The sequence below is a fragment of the Odontesthes bonariensis genome, chromosome 9 (assembly GCF_027942865.1).
Source record: "Odontesthes bonariensis isolate fOdoBon6 chromosome 9, fOdoBon6.hap1, whole genome shotgun sequence".
Taxonomy (NCBI): domain Eukaryota; kingdom Metazoa; phylum Chordata; class Actinopteri; order Atheriniformes; family Atherinopsidae; genus Odontesthes; species Odontesthes bonariensis.
Window position 1 is genome coordinate 35,304,100 of NC_134514.1, and position 13,730 is coordinate 35,317,829.

Consider the following 13,730-nt stretch of genomic DNA (forward strand, 5'->3'; position numbering starts at 1 on the left):
AACTCCAAAAAATTAAAAAAAATGTAAAAAATAGAAATAATAATAAAAGCTGGAATCAGCTTAAGTAAAAGAGTACAAGTTCAAGTTTTGAGAATAAAGGTGTGCACACATTGTGAATTGAAAAGGAAAGAGGCAGAGAGCAATGCCTCGGAGCCGGCTGGGGTAAATGTTCTGTGTGTCGTCGGAATGTTTGGTTTAAATGTGTAATTTAAATGTTTTGTTGAAATGTTATACGTTTGGGCTGTGTGACATGCTTAATAGCTGTTTGTCTGTAACTACCCACTAACTCATATATAAAGTGTTCTTATTGACAATAAATTAAATAACACAGTGATATATGAATACATGAATATATACATGTGCCTTCACATGTCTCCTGAAAATAAAATGGGTGTGTGAAGGCTGACGGCAGGACACTAACTAATAAAACTACGAGTTCTTGTGGCAAGCTTCATTCAGTGTCCCAACGTGTATACGCTGTTTCGCTGATTTGAATGCCACGAGAAACAAAGTGTGTTTGATAAAATCTGACCATTTTATTATGGGAGGAGCAGTGTGTATGGATTCTGATGTGGCTGATAAATCTATTTGTATTTTAAGCATAATCTGATAAGTGAGGCAACGCTCTGGCAAACCAAAGAAAAAAAAAGTGCAGGAGAGAAAAGAAAGGCGTTCGGATTCAGTTTGTATGTCCTCAGAGTGCAGAATATAGAAAAGAGAGAAAAGAAAGGCGTTCTGATTCAGTGTGTATGTCCTCACAGTGCAGATTATAGAGAAGAGAGAAACGAAAGGCGTTCTGATTCAGTGTGTATGTCCTCACAGTGCAGATTATAGAGAAGAGAGAAACGAAAGGCGTTCTGATTCAGTGTGTATGTCCTCACAGTGCAGAATATAGAGAAGAGAGAAAAGAAAGGCGTTCTGATTCAGAGTGTATGTCCTCACAGTGCAGAATATAGAGAAGGGAGAAAGAAAGGCGTTTTGACTGCTAATTTGGTATGTGAGCTGGTTGTGAACCGGCCTACAGTACACTGTAATGAATTGCTGTATATTTACGGTGGATTACTACAGTATCTTACTGTAATTTAAAATAATTGTCAAATACTGTTAAATATTCGGGGGTACTGGAGAGGAGGATCCGCCGGATAGTCGAATCTCGGATTCAGGAGGTGCAGTGTGGTTTTCGTCCTGGCCGTGGAACAGTGGACCAGCTCTATACCCTCGGCAGGATCCTGAAGGGTGCATGGGAGTTCGCCCAACCGGTCTACATGTGTTTTGTGGACTTGGAGAAGGCGTTCGACCGTGTCCCTCGGGAACTCTTGTGGGGGGTGCTCCGGGAGTATGGAGTGCCGGACTCCTTGATATGGGCTGTTCGGTCCCTGTATGACCGGTGTCAGAGTTTGGTCCGCATTGCCGGCAGTAAGTCGGACATGTTTCCTGTGAGGGTTGGACTCTGTCAGGGCTGCCCTTTGTCACCGATTCTGTTCATAATTTTTATGGACAGAATTTCTAGGCGAAGCCAGGGCGTTGAGGGGGTCCGGTTTGGCGACCTCAGAATCGGGTCTCTGCTTTTTGCGGACGATGCGGTTCTGTTGGCGTCGTCGGGCCGTGACCTTAAGCTCTCACTGGAGCGGTTCGCAGCCGAGTGTGAAGCGGCTGGGATGAGAATCAGCACCTCCAAATCTGAGACCATAGTCCTCAGCCAGAAAAGGGTGGAATGCCCTCTCCGGGTCGGGAATGAGATCCTTCCCCAAGTGGAGGAGTTCAAGTATCTCGGGGTCTTGTTCACGAGTGAGGGACGAATGGAGCAGGAGATTGACAGGCGGATCGGTGCGGCGTCTGCAATGATGCGGGCTCTGCACTGGCCCGTCGTGGTGAAGAAGGAGCTGAGCCAGAAGGCGAAGCTCTCGATTTACCGGTCAATCTATGTTCCTACCCTCACCTATGGTCACGAGCTGTGGGTAGTGACCGAAAGAACGAGATCGCGAATACAAGCGGCCGAAATGAGTTTCCTCTGCAGGGTGTCTGGGCTCTCCCTTAGAGATAGGGTGAGAAGCTCGGTCATCCGGGAGGGGCTCGGAGTAGAACCGCTGCTCCTTCGCATCGAGAGGAGTCAGATGAGGTGGCTCGGGCATCTGGTGAGAATGCCTCCTGGATGCCTCCCTGGTGAGGAGTTCCGGGCCCGTCCCACTGGGAGGAGGCCCCGGGGAAGACCCAGGACACGTTGGAGAGACTATGTTTCTCGACTGGCCTGGGAACGCCTCGGGGTCCCCCCAGAAGAGCTGGAGGAAGTGGCCGGGGACAGGGACGTCTGGGCACCTAAATAGTTGCACACAAAGTTGAAAGATGTTAAAATGTTGAAATAAAAGGTTTGTTGAGTAATTGAATATTTTTTGAATTCTCGTCATTTAAGGGTAGGAGAGACTGGGAAAGTAGAGGTGGGTGTGGGTGGGTTGCTACGGGGGGGGGGGGTCCCATTCAGAGAATTTTGTCCCGGGCCCAGCCAAACCTGTCAGCGGCCCTGGATATACCCAGTAGCATGTGTAAAATATAATTAAAAAAAAATACAAACTATTGTGTAAAATCTGTTTTTCCTGCACGTCCACTGTCTGTATGTCTCAAATTCAGCTCAGGGGCGATGGAGAAATCGCCCAGAGGAGGCGGGGCTTTGTAGCAGATTAGCCAATAGCATAACCATATAGTCAAACGTATGATACAAATTTATCCAATCAGCGCTGTCAAAATAATTACACAAAGGGTGACAATTTTATCGCCCCAAGCCTAAACTAAGGCGGTTAGAGGGGAAATCTCGACGATTTTACATTATTTTACATACTAAAAGACCCTGTGCGATATTTTATTTATTCGGTCATCTGTGCAATAATTCACGTCACTACTGTGCAATATCTTATCTATTTATGGTCAGACTATATGCATACAATGTGTAATTAACACAAGTGTAGTGCAATATGGGCAATAACTCAACCATAGTGCTATAACTTATTTTATTGAACTCTCTTTACTTTGTATATCTTGTATAGCCTATATTCTTTGTTTTACATTTTGTTTTAGATTATTCTATATTAATTATTCTATATTATACTGTATTTTAGATTTATAGAGATCCTATGTGTGTGTTTGGAGCTACTGGGGACTTGAATTTCCCTGAGGGAGTCATCCCAAGGGATAAATAAAGTTGAGTCATGGGGCAAATAAAAATATTGATTTATATAGAATTATTTACGTTTTTATTTAAAAAAATAAATATGGACTTCTTCTGTAGTGTGATAATTAGCTTACTACTTTGATGTTTATAATAACCTAAACGTTTGAGAATTAAGCAAGTTATGTCTTGAATGTTTCAATGTTTCACCATCAACGCAATTGTGAGAGAGCTGCCTGTGGTAAGATGGCAGCCATCTGCGGACATTCGACTCCATTGACCAGCAACGCGGACGAGACATCTAGCCATTTCTATGATTACGACTGCCTGTTACGTTTCAAAGTTAAGCGACCTGTAGCGGTTGAGTAAATATCGACACTTTGGTTACTGACGTGACCCGTCACCATATATTATAGGAATTTCGTTGAGAGCATTTCTTGATTGAACGTCGTAGCATTGGTAAGTCCAACAAGTTTAATTTTATTTGCTTATGTTTTATAGTAATTGATTATTGCAGCAATTCCTATGTAGCTGAGTTTGTTTAGTTTGACGTTTTAGCTACAGATCAGGTCAGTGAATTATATTAAAGGCACGTGATTTTACCAGTAAGAAGATAACGTTAGCTCACATGCAAATGTCCAAGCTAGTTAGCTTACATCTATACATATAATCCCTTAATGACCCTGCATCTGAAATAACTGTACATGCTAAATTGAAGGTGCCTTGCTCAAAACAGAATTTGTTTGTCCTATAAAACACTAACGTGACTGTTTTACTGCCCCCTTATTAGCAGAAGAACGTTACATACAGTAGATTAAATGAATGGTAAAGAGAAATTACTTTTAAACTAAATTCTGTCAGCGGTGTAGGGATTTCTGTCCACAGGAAACAGTGTTATCCTACTGTATTTTTACAGTTTTTTGACTGACTTAAATTCTAAATTTTGTTCCGTATCAATTCTAAACGCTTGATACAGAGTCAAAGTTTTTTGATAAAGGTACTTTCCTTTTAGCTTTTGTACCCAGAACGTATTCCCCTTAGAACTTTTTGTGACCATTTCCTTTGCATTTAGCTAAATGTTTATTTCAGTGGCATCAAATTGCAAAACTAATCCTAGTTATATGTTTTGTTGTTGTTGTATTGTTTTTCAGGTCTTTTGAACATCAAGCATTTATTACTCGATTACAGTACTATCAAAACCAACGGCTCTTTTAAGAACCATTTTCTTATTCCTCCTTTTACTAATTTCCTTTCTTTCACAGCTTTTGCTTTGTCTGATTGTGTTTCTCACTTTCCCTCTTTGCCTTTCTACTTCTACGTCCTTCCTTTCCTTTCTCCTTCCTTTCTTATCTCTCTCTCTCCTTACATCTCCAAATGGCATCTGAGTCCCTCAGACAGTGGCTAGAGGCAGGGAAAGCCCTGGCACAGGAGTTGGAAGCAAAAAGAGTTACATTTTCATATATTTTTTCTCTATTACTGCTCCTAAATTTCTCTGAAAATATTTTTGCAGACACCTGGAAAGGCAAATATATCTTTTTATTTTTTTTTTTACTTTTAGCCATCAAAGAAAAGGGTCAGAAGCAGAAAACAGAAGGGGACTGAAGGCTCCAATTTTACCTGGAGGACAAGGGACCGGAATGGATACATTGTTTGAAAATACATCCGGAAGAATCGATCTGGTCAGTAAAATATTATAGTTATTATTATAAGTTAATGCTGTTGGTCAGCAGTAATCTCTCTTATGTCATTTTTTGCAGTCAAACCCACTGGCACTTATTTTGTGTCTTCCTTTGTTCCTGCCCTTACCCCCTGCCTTCCCTACCAAATTCTGAGAGACGGGATGGAGTAGGATTTGTTCATTTTGGTTTGGTTCAGCCACTTAGAGAACGAGGGAATCTGCTGGTTAATTTTTATCATAGCCAATGTTAATAAGTCCATTGAAATATGTAACATTTAATGTTAAAGGATTGAATAGCCCTATAAAAAGAAAAAGAGTCTATACTTACCTGAAGAAATTAAAACCAGATATCGTTGACTTACAAGAAACACATTTGTCCGATAGGGAACATAAAAAGCTTAAAAGAGACTGGGTGGGTCAAGTTTTTTTCTCTTCATTTAGCTCCAAATCGAGAGGAACAGCAATCTTATTGCATAAAAACTTACCTTTTGTTGCCATTAAAACTATATCAGACCCTTCGGGTAGATACATTATGGTGCAAGGGCAAATGTATTCAGAGTCCTGGACGTTTATGAATATATACGCCCCTAATTATGACAATAGTTTATTCATGCAGGATGTTTTTCTCCAGGTCTCCCAAGCGCCGGGGCTTCTTGTGGTAGGAGGGAACTTTAACTTCTGTTTAGATACGGTGCTTGACAGATCTTCTGATAGACCGTGTCCCCTCACTAAATCAGCTAAAATAACAACTTCGCATATGGAAGATTTAAAATTAACAGATGCTTGGAGGCGGATGCATCCACAGGTTAGAGATAATTCATTTTATTCGCACCCACACAATACTAGAATAGATCATTTCTTGATCTCCGGTCGGGTATTTCATCGAGTGATGGATAGTGAATATCTTCCAAGATTACTTAGCGATCACTCTCCGTTGGTGATGTCGGTGTCTGTCCCTGACAAGGTAGAAGAAAGGTATAGGTGGAGGCTTAATCTCACCCTCTTAAAACAACCTGAATTCTGTGCTTTCATTAGGGAACAAATGAATTTTTTTATTTTAACAAATAGGCCATCTGCTCCAAATATAATTATTTTTTGGGATACTTTAAAAGCTTTTCTGAGGGGCCAAATTACATCATATACTAAGGGAGTAAAGAAGAAATATAACTCCGAGCTTAACACTTTGGAAAGACAAATTTCTGACCTTGAGAAAACATACCAAATTGCCCCAACAAAGGACAGGTACAGAGAACTGGTGAATCTGAAACTAAAATACAACAATAGGAATACATATCAAGCAGAGAGGGCAATAATTAGGTCTAAGCAACAATTGTATGAATTTGAAGAAAAGGCACAGAAAGTATTGGCATGGCAACTTAAAACTGAGGAAAACAAACGAACAATTAACACTATTGAAAACCCCCAAAATGTTATAATGTATAATCCTGGATAAATTAACGAGGCCTTTAAAAGGTACTATTCGGATCTTTATACATCTCAATCTCAGAGGGATTCTGGTAAAATTGAGTCCTTTTTATCCTCCATTGAATTGCCGCGTCTATCAGAGGAATGCAGAGATAATTTGGATAAACCCTTTCTTAGATCGGAGTTACTCGAGGTTCTTAAATCACTCCCGGGAAATAAATCCCCTGGTGAGGATGGTTTTCCATCTGCATTTTAAAAAGAGTTCCAAGATCTTCTAGTACCACTTTTGATAGATGTTCTCGAACAAGGTAGAAGAGAAGGGGGTTTTCCAGACTCCTTTGCCCAAGCTGTTATAACGGTCATCCATAAAAAAGGAAAAGATCCTCTAAAATGTTCTTCCTATAGACCAATTTCACTCCTCAATACCGATTATAATTAGTTACAAAAATGATAGCAAAGAGATTGGAAAGGTATTTACCCTTACTGATCAACCCTGATCAAACAGGGTTTATTCTAAATAGATTCTCCACTGATAATTTGAGACGATTGCTTGACATAATTTATATTGCTAATAAAAAAAAGATACCGAGTGTAGCCGTGTCACTTGATGCCGAAAAGGCTTTCGATATGGTTGAATGGCAATACCTTTTTTCTGTCCTTAGGAAGTTCGGTTTTGGTGATGGGTTTGTTAATTTGATACAATCTCTTTATAGATCCCCTCAAGCTAGAGTGGTCACCAATGGGATCACCTCTGACTCATTCAGGCTTTATAGGGGCAACAGACAGGGAGATCCAGTTAGTCCCGCCCTATTTGTGCTCACTATTGAGCCCTTGGCTGAGGCCATTAGGAAAAATTCTAATATTAGCGGGTTTGAGATAGGTACGGACATACATAAGATTTCGCTTTTTGCAGACGATATCATTTTATTTTTAACCAATCCGGAATATTCTCTTTGTCGCCTTCAGGACTTATTGGGTAGATACAGTTCAATATCTGGGTACAAAGTTAATTTGGAAAAAAGTGAGGTTTTACCGATTTCTGTATTTGACCACAATAAAGTTAAAAATGTGTCTAATTTCAAGTGGTCTCCTGAGGGCTTCAAATATTTAGGAATATATGTGGATGGTAATCTCAAAAACCTCTTTAAACTAAATTTACCTAGCCTTCTTCGGAAGGTGACTGAGGATTTAGGAAAATGGATGGACTTACCTCTCAAATTATTTGGTAGAATTAATGTCATTAAGATGAATATCCTTCCTAGGTTTCTATATGTGTTTCAATCACTCCCAATTCACATCCCAAACACATTCTTTATATCTCTTAAAAAACAGTTAGGAAGTTTATCTGGCACGGTAAGCCACCAAGACTTAGCATGGATAAATTATCGCTGCAGTGTGAGGATGGAGGTCTCAGGCTCCCTAATTTTCAAATCTACTACTATGCGCCTCAGTTTAGGTTCTTGGCACAGATGTTTGATGTGCAGGCTCCTCCGTCGTGGCTCAAAATTGAGACAACAGAGATAAAAGAGGAGGTGCCAATAAATTTGCTTTATAAGTGGGATAATAAATCTATTAAGAATGAAACTGACAACCCGTTAATAATTCAGTTAATCCAAATTTGGATTAAAATTAGTGAACTGTTTAGGCTAAAGGGTTTTCTTTCCCCTAAGTCCCCATTATGGGGAAATGGATTGCTACCGAAGATTTTTCAGTCTGGTAGCTTTAGATCCTGGCAGGAAAAGGGTATCTGCCGACTGGAGCACTGTTATGAAAAGAGAGTATTCATGTCATTACAACAGTTAAAAGATAAGTTTAAATTGATGAATAAAGATTTTTTTGGCTATCTCCAAATTCGTGACTTTATAAGAACTGATCAAAAAGGAAGTTGGAAGTTACTGTCTATGTCTCCGGTTGAGGAAATGTGTCATGCCAATCAGCCATTAGGTAAAATCATTTCAAGGGTGTATACAGCACTCATGTCAACTTTAACTATATCTGGTATGGATGCTTCCAGAATCAGATGGGAAAAGGATTTGGGTATATCTATTGAGAGGCAGTTATGGAATGATTTGTGCAGGGGGGGTCTCACCTCTACTCTGAATGCTCGATTTAGACTAGTACAATTCAATTTTTTACATCAGTTATATATCACCCCACAAAAATTACATAGATATAATTCTAATATATCACATCTTTGTTTTAGATGTGGCATGGAGGAAGGAATGTTCCTCCATGCCACATTTTTGGAAGGGGGTGAAACATTATCAGACATTAATGGCACCATGATTCCAATAGACCCGGAGATTTGTTTATTAGGGAACTTTATAAATTCCAATCTTAAGACAGTTTATGGTAAGAAACTTACAGAGGTCCTTTTGGCAATTGCTAAGAAATGTATTACAACAAAATGGAAATCGGATGCCCACATCCCAATTAAAATGTGGTTTGGTGAGATTAATAGCTGTGTGACACTTGAAAAAATAACCTATTGGATGCAAGGTAGAGGTGGGACTTTTAATAAAATATGGCAACCATTTTTTAGGTATATGCAAAATCTACCAGCACAGTGGATTGACTGACCGTCATGTTATCGAGCTGGACTCGACAAGATATATGAGCGAATCTGATACCATCTATCTTTCGACATATTCTTGATTTATATATATTTTATTCTATCCTTATGGATTATACAGCACCTCCGTCAATGTGCTTACTGATCTCTTTAAAGACATCTGGGAGAAGGAAGTAATACCTCAAGACTGGGACAAGGGCCTGATTGTCAAACTCCCCAAGAAAGGAAACCTCCAAAATTGTGACAACTGGAGGGGCATCACGCTGCTATCAGTACCATCTAAGGTCTTCTGTAGGATTTTACTCGCAAGAATCGAATCCGCTATAGATCGTTAGGGCCTATGGAGTTCCTCCGAAACTGGTCACTCTCATAGGGACGTTCTACCGTCACTTTGAATGCAGCGTCATTGTTAGTGGTGAGCCATCTTGGTTCACTGTGGAGTCAGGTGTGCGGCAAGGGTGCACTATTTCACCCATTCTCTTCCTGATTACCATAGACTGGGTCATGTGGAATACAACTGACAGACCCAGGGGTATTCAGTGGACTTTGTTCTCCCAACTGAAAGATCTAGACTTTGCCGATGATCTTGCTGTCCTTGCATCAAAGCACATCCATCTGCAGGAGAAAACTGACAGACTGAACAAATTCGCCCAACAGGTAGGGCTGAACATCAATACGTCCAAAACCCAAGTGATGTGCATTAATGCCACTCCAGACGCACCAATCACAGTGAATGGGCACGCTCTCGATTATGTGGAGGACTTTACCTATCTGGAAAGTCTCGTCAGTAAGGACAATTCTGCACAAAAGGACATTAGAGCAAGACTCGGTAAGGCACAGGGTGCTTTTGCTAGGCTACACACAATCTGGAAGTCCAAGCAATACAGCTTAAGAACAAAGGTCCGACTTTACAACAGTAATGTAAAATCTGTATTGTTGTACGGTTCGGAGTGCTGGCGAGTAACATCAAACGACATGAAAAAAGTCGAAGCCTTCCACAATGGTTGCCTCAGGAAACTCTGTCGAATCTTCTGAGAAAATATCCAATGCACATCTATATAAGAAGACCAAGTGCAACAGTGTGGTGCTACAGATCAAACGCCGTCGATTCCAATGGCTTGGGCATGTTCTCAGGATGGACCAAGACCGCATCCCCAAGATCGCACTACGATGGACTCCACCTGGGAAGAGGAAGCAAGGCCGGCCCAAGAACACCTGGCGGCGTACGGTGACAGCTGAGCTAAAGGAGATGAATCTAACCTGGGGCGAGGCACAGCATGCTGCTCAAGACAGGTCCAGATGGAGGCAGATCGTCGAAGCCTTATGTCCCATCAGGGACGAAGAGGATTAGTAGTAGTTATGGATTATACTCCTCCCTCATCTTATCCACCCCCTCCCAGCCCCTCTTGTCATTTGGTTGTTGTGTTATATTGTTGTGAGTGTATTTTACTTTAAGTATGTCTTATTATTTGAATTGTGTCTTATTGTGATTTTTGTGATGTCATTATTAAAAATTTAAAATAAAATATTCTAAAAAAAAAAAAAAAACCACTGGCACGATGGAGGTGCCAGAAGTTGATGACTCTCAGATGGATGAAATTCCTAAAGAGGTCCCAAATCTTGGTATGCATATTGAAATCTGACAGCTTAAATAAAGTCAACCTTAATCTCTGAATTTGACAATGTCAAGTATAGGCATCTGAATATTGCTGCAGGACAGAAATGTTTGTGGTTAGAGCTTATTTTGAGAGCAGCACAGTATTAAAAAAGCAGATTTCTTCTCAATGAGTAATAAATTAATTTGTCTGTCCTCTCTTAATTCAACTCAGAGAGTTTAGATCAAATTTCGGCATTATCAAATTAATTCTCACTTGTTACTTAATACTAAAGTATAGCATGAGCTATACTTTACAGCAGTAAGTTTTTTCGGTTCCATTTGAATCAGAAACACTTCATGTGTGACATTAGAGCTGCTTGAATTAGAATTAAAAACAAAAGTTTTTTTTTTAAATTTGTTTATTTATCTTAATTAATCGTTTATTTTTTATTTATTTTGAGGCAAGCCTTGTGGCTTTGTGCTGCTAACTTTTCCTTAGCAGTGTCACAACATCGTGCTTGTGTTGTCAGACATCAGAGGTCCGTTTCACGTAGCAGGTTTAGTGAAAACTCTGAGTTGATTAACCCTGAAATGAGGGAAACTCTGAGTTGTTCGTTTCACAAAGGGAGGTAACTCAACCCCGAGAAAGAGGGGTAATTCTAGCCTGTTTCACAAAGAGAGGTAACTTGAGCTCTCGGTCAGTTACCGTAGTAACAGACTCTATGAACCTAACCTGGTCGGGACCAGGTTTTACTCAAGAAACCTCGAGTTTCTCTCTGTCTCCGCCCTCTTTCAGCCACACACGCCATTTGATTTCCTCATTCATTCAGTCAGCAGAGCGAGTTCTTCTACTTCTAGAAGTCCATTAGGCACAGTAGGAGATGACTTTTTTCACGAACATGGCATGTCCTTTTGACAACGATCCCATGGATGAAGGTGCAGCATTATTGCGCAGAGAAATAAATATTCGTTGGGAGATGGTTATCAGACCGCGCACAGATTTTTGCATTGACAGACAATTATCTTTTTGAGCGGCACCATCAGAATTTTGTTGGGACAAAAGAAAAAAAAGACATAAAAGACAAATAAATATTTGTATGAATAGGCTTAACAAAGATATATATAGGCCTATTATATTTTATAAAGGCACTTGTGTCTTGGGGTGGACTCCCTCCAGGGATTCCCTCAGCCACTGGCCTTCCGTTAGAGGTGGCGGTGCTGGGCACCACCCGTTTTACAGGCATCTGCCTTCTTTCTGTTGGCTGATTAGAAGTCTGTGTTAGTTTAAACAGGTTTAATTATTTAACAGAACATGATATAGATGAGAAAACATTTATGTGTGTGAAAACAGCATTATGTTGGGGATAAAACAACTGCACAGTGAAATAGCCACTTAATATTTACTTTACAGTGTAAAACATGATCAGAATGAGGTACCTCCATGCCGAGGTCTCACCTGTTTGAACAATGTTTTTATATTTAATCTTAAACTGCTGCCAAGTGTGCTTCTCCCCCACGGGATTGCACCTAAATTAAATAAATGAATGGGTTACCATTCAAGCAGTTTTCCCTGTAATATTATTGTGATTGCAAAGGACTACATTTAAACTTACGATTTTATAGCTGCAACGGTGTTGCACTTATTTCTAAAAACGTGTTGAAACTCGCCGTATGAGCGCATTAAGATTTCCAATTCGAGGTTGATGAAAAACGTAGCCCCTCCTCTTCCCCGTTGCCATGGTGACTCGTCGAATCGGGCTCCATTGATGCTGGTTTTTTAAAGTTGTGGCGCATGCGCTAAACTCAAGGTGAACTTACTCAGAGTTGATTAAACTCACTCAAATCAGCGTTTCTAGAATCGAAAACTCAGAGTTTTCTATCTCAGAACTCAGAGATCAGGAATAGACTCAGAGTTTGTTGAACCTGCTTTGTGAAACGGACCCCTGGTTGACAATAAAAGGTTTCTGTGTTTGACCAAGTCTGTGTCAGCAGAGTTCTTCCATTACCATCTACACATAGGCTGTTTGAAGGCGACCATCCCCAATACATCACAATCTGACACAGATTCCTCTAAAAAAACCTGCAACATTTAGAATCCTCAGTTCCAAAAACCATTAAAAACTTCAAGGAAAGCTGATGGAACTCCATGATAAAGACATGACTCTTTTGGTACATGCTCCTTGTGACCCAATCCTGTCACCCTCACATGCTACCAAGTAATCTGCTGATTGGAGAACTTCCCAGATGACTGTTACTTGTGTATTCTATAAACTTTCCTGTTTTCCTTTGCCTGTTTCCAGCCTTTTTTGAGCGTGTCGCTACCTCTTGTTTTTATTCTAAACATAACTATGTTGGACAGAGAAGAAATACATGTTGATTGCACAAATTGATAAGGCGAGAAAAACCTTTAGATATGTTATAGCTGTAAAGGAATAAATGAGAAAATGAACGAATGCAGCTGCCTCACTTTTAAGGCTCCTGGTATTGGACATTAAGGGTCCAGCAGCAGCTTGTTTTTGCCTGTGTTGGCCCACAGCATGGCCATTTAAACCACAAAGATTTCAGTTGAAGATAAAATGACACCATCATCCAAGAGAACTGACACTTTAGCAGTTGCTTAGTTTGGTCACCATGCATCATTATTTGAAAGGTTTTTTGGAAAATGGAGGCACATAGTCTTTTGTTCATTGATTGTGAGGTGAATATATATACATATATTTTTTTCCGTGAGGTATTGTTTTTCTCACGGATGAAGCAGATGCACTTAACAGTGGCACTACCAGTCCAAAAACTGTATACAGGTCAATCATAAAGCCTGGTCTGTTCCACATATTTATCATTAATTATGATTGTTAGCCTTGATCTCCACATAGAAGAAAAACGTTGGTACTTCACTTGAGCTAAAGTATAATGTTAAACTGCTTACTTATATAGTGATATAGTACAATATATGACTTTCTTTTCCATCATGGCGAAAAGTTGCTTCTGTCGTGTTTTATTTGACATTTTGTACTGGATGTTCGTTGATATTACTCCGCCAACGCTAAGAAAATAGTGCGAGCATGAACGATCTGCCAAATAAAACACGACAGAAGCAACTTTTCGCAACGAAATTTGATATGGATTACCAGTGCACACCAGTAACCACTCCGGTGAGTTGATTATTTTGAAAATGGACGTTTATGGTGCTTTTACGGACCTTTCTAGACATGCGCATGACTTGCCATTCTGAAGCAGGTTGAGAAGAATCAAAATTAGGCAAATACTGGAGACAGCAGTAAACATCAAAAAAGCGGTG